The sequence below is a fragment of the Eptesicus fuscus genome, chromosome 5 (assembly GCF_027574615.1).
Source record: "Eptesicus fuscus isolate TK198812 chromosome 5, DD_ASM_mEF_20220401, whole genome shotgun sequence".
NCBI lineage: Eukaryota > Metazoa > Chordata > Mammalia > Chiroptera > Vespertilionidae > Eptesicus > Eptesicus fuscus.
The window spans coordinates 46827755-46831942 of NC_072477.1; the positions used below are offsets into that span (position 1 = coordinate 46827755).

The 4188-nt window shown below is 43.7% G+C and overlaps 1 pseudogene; it reads right to left on the minus strand.

The window, feature by feature from the left end:
• Positions 1-3598: 3598 nt before the first annotated feature.
• Positions 3599-3696, minus strand: LOC114230700 (U6 spliceosomal RNA; annotated as a pseudogene).
• Between the last annotated feature and the right edge of the window lie 492 nt (positions 3697-4188).

Sequence of the window (4188 nt, forward strand, 5' to 3'; positions counted from 1 at the left end):
CTGACATAATTACAAAACAATTATCAAAATTAAGAAGTTAACTTTGATGCCAACTAATACCTAATATGCAGATGTTACAGCAAAGGAAAATCCCGGATCATGCACTACATTTAGTTGTCATGTCTCTTCCGTATCTCTCTTTAGTTAGTGTCCCTTAAACTAGAGCAGTTCCTTGGTCCTTTGTTTGCTTTGTGTTGTTTTGGTCTTTCATGACAATTGACATTTTCAAAGTGTCTGGGCAGTTATTTTATAAAAGTACCTCATTTTGGGTTTGTTTGATGTCTCCTCACGAGGGGTCCGTGGTGTATAGATTCGGTCAGGGCATCGCAGAGGTGATGCTGTGTTCGTCTTTGTGTCACAGCAGGAGGCACATGACGTGGCTTTGTCCCATTCTGGTGATGTTAACATTGGTCAGGTGGTTGATTTGTTGATACATATGACTACTCCCCTGGCCCATGAGGCCTTTCTCAAGGTCAAGGAGGGGTTCCATCTGACGTCCAGTACTTGAAGATGTGGAGATGCAGTTAGGTGAGATTCAAACACTGACTCAGCCGGGCTCTGTGGCTGCTTCTCAGCTAAGCCTCCCAGCAGCCCTATACTAGTAATTTAGTGGTGGTTGTGCTCAGTTTACAGGTGTGCTCAGGGAAGAGGAGTAAGTTGCCTAAGGGCACTTGACTGGTAAGTAGCAGATCCAGATTCAAATCCAGCTCTGTTTGCCACCTCCCATAACACTAATGCCCCGGAGACAATAGACAGTCAATAACATCCATTGTTTTAAAAAATGTTTTAAATAGAAAAATCTAACACCAAAACCATCAAAAAACAAACAAACAAACAAACTTAATACTACCCTACATCAGTGAGGGTGGTTTTTACTCATGTATCCCATCAACAAATGTTTATGGTGGGTCCCAGGCAGTGTTATAGATAATAGGGGTGTAGTAGTGAACAAATAGCTTGCATTAGAATGTGGTGGGACTCTGCAAATACCAGCAAATCCAACTAAAGTGGCTTGAACAATAACAAGAAGGCTAACTGTAGAGCAGCAGCTCCAGGGTTGACTGAGCAGATCAAAGATGTCAGGGCTAAGGTTTATAGTCTCTGGAATTCTCTTAGCTTTCCCCTTGGGAAACAAGATGTTTGCCTTAGTTTTAGGCAAGACATCCTCAAAGGGAACAAAGGGACATTCCTGTCATGGTCTCTATATATTGGGAAAGAAAGTCTCGCTAGAATCCTCCCAGTAGACTTCCCTTCCACATCATTGGCCTGAACCACATCACCAGTCCAGGCCTACACCCACCACTTGGCGAGAGGCGTGAGGCACCATGCCTGCCACCACCCAGACCACCTCCTGGCTCAACCATCCCCAAAGCACTGGGTTGTCAGAAGAGGAGGAGGAGAGTGAACAAAATCACAGTTTTCTTTTAAGAGGAAAAGAGGGGGAAAGGTTATTGAGAGGGCAACTGACAGTATTTGTCAACTCCCCCATTTACTAACTTACCAAATATTTACAGACTCCGGCTTCTTAGAAACTCTTGTTTATACAAATATAAAGTGGCCTCATTGCTATTCCTCATATTCATTGTATCAAGTTCTACTTTTTACTAAGTTACATAACGTCTCTACATCTATCCCTCTGTCTCTTGTCTCATTCCAAAATAAGGTCTCCAGTTTCTGAGTGCACAGAATCTTAGCCAGGGAAGATTTTAAGAAGATTCAATAACTGCTTCCAGGATGTTCATGGACCACTGCACAGGGCAGGGCCTGGAGGGTTCGGCTGCGCCAGCATTCACCGTTCAGTTGCTGGATGGGGAGACCCAGTGGAAGGGCCAGGAAGGCTGGGAAGACACTCAGGTCCGCTTTCTCAACGGGTATAGGATATTTATTTCAATAGTTTAACAACCAGAATGACGGTACCCATGGACACGCTGGACATTGGCTCCAATTCTCACAAGACCATTTGCAGTGTCAGTGTACTGTCTATGGCACAATCTTCCCTGCTTCTGCCTCAGGGTCAGGCATTTGGGCTGCCTCCGTTTAAAAAATATATATATATATTTTTTATTGATTTCAGAGCGGAAGGGAGAGGGAAAGAAAGACAGAAACATCAATGATGAGTGAGAATAGTTGGCTGGCTGCCTCCTGCATGCTCTCTACTGGGGACTGAGCCTGCAACCCAGGCATGTGCCCGGACTGGGAATCGAACCGGTGACCTCTTGGTTCATAGGTCGATGCTCTGAGCCACACAGGCTGGGCTGCCTCCAGTTTTAACTGCAGTAGTCAGCTCAGTTCTAAGCATCCCTGTATACACCGTTGTTATAATTGACAATATATAAACCTATATTTATATGATATATGTGTATTTATAAACACATCCTTCATATTTTTTATTTATTTGTTTCCTTGGAACAATATTTCTCAAAGTGGTGCTCCAAGGTCAAAGGGTATGACCAATTTTATAATTTGCTGCAGTGATTTGAAAGCATGAACCTATGGTTTAGAAACATCCTTACCTACTTTTTCATAGACTACTGCTGCTGGAGCATGGGGAGGCACGTGGTGCAGTGGGAAGAGGGTGGGCATTGGGATGAGGAGAGCTGGGCTCAGTTCTGGGCCATGTTACTTTTTGGTAGGGCTGGGGACCCGGCAGTCTCTCAGCCTTTCTGAAGCTTGGTTTCCCCGACTGTAAAACAGGGGAGATGCCATCTCTCTCAGCACCAGGCACAGTAGCACCCATTGCCTCTGTCTGTTCCTGACGTTGGCCTGAGGTCCTCGCCGCCCTTGCCATGCCCTTACCAGGGCTCACCTTTGAGAGATTAACTGTCCGAGTCCTGGAAGGGGCTGGGTTTGTACCACAAGGCAGTGTATAGACTGCCACCTTCTGGTGTAAAGAGTCAGTGTTCAGATGCCGCAGGGCACCAAGCTGCTCCCCTTGTGTCCCATGAGGATCTGCCCCAACAGCGAAGCTGCAGAAGGAGGGGAGGCCCTCCCCACCTAGGCTCGCCCTGGTGTTGGTGGTGCTTCAAGGTGATGTCCTCCTTCTGCCAGTGAAACCTGTGGAGGGAGAGGCTGGGTTTTGAAAAAGCTGCTTGTACATGATGGTGTTTTGGGTTTTGAAGACGGTGAAGGTGCTGGCAAAGGCACCTTTGCAAAAGCAGGAGGTCTGTCAGTGATCTATTAAACCCTGTTTAGAGGGGCTGACGGCAGTGGTCAGTCCGTCCACACATATTTACAGAACACCTACCATGTGCCAGACAAGTGCTTTGGCAAGCAACGTTGAATAAGACAGTCAGGGCCCCTACTGTTCTTGTCTAGTGGGAAAGTTAGGGAATAAGATTATTTATTTTAAAATAAATATAATTTTTGCCCTGGCTGGTGTGCCTCTGTTGATTGGAGCATCATGCGAAACACTGAAAGGTTGTGGGTTCAATTCCGGTCAGGGCACATAACTAGGTTGCAGGTTTGATCCCCCACCAGCAACCTGAATCAATGTTTCTCTCTCACATCACTGTTTCTCCCTCTCTTCCTTTCCTCCCTCTCTAAAATCAATGAACATGTCCTCATGTGAGGCTTAAATTTTTTTTTAATTAATATATTTAAAAAATATATGAAACTCATCATGAACTTGCAGGGGCCATGCTAATCTTCTCTGTATGGTTCCAATTTTAGTATACATGATGCCGAGGTGAAAACTATTCACTTTTATTTATGTAACAGAAGACAAAATGGCATCTGTAACAGAAGAATTTTCAACACAATATTTCACTTCCTGAACACTATATCTACTTTTATTTTACTATCTTCCAGTCCCTGTATGGTTATAAGCACATTTTTAGAGCTATACTCATGATACACATTATCCTGAAGTTTGTTATATTTTACCCATAATAAATGCTTCTCCGTATTGCTACTTAATCTTCATAATTATCACTATGGCTCTATAAGAGGCTCTATAATACAGAATTGCTACTGTATCAAAATCTATGTAGCAATTCCTGTTTTTTTTTTTTCCATTTGCTTTAATAGATATTGCTGATGTTAACTTCTTCATGCAGATTTTTATTGCATTACCTTTCAGTAATCGTGAATATGGTTCATCCCCTTTGCTGCCATATTGCTTCTCAAAAGAACTATTACTAATTTACAATGCCACCAATATGATACCAGTGAGTCAATTTTACTACAGCA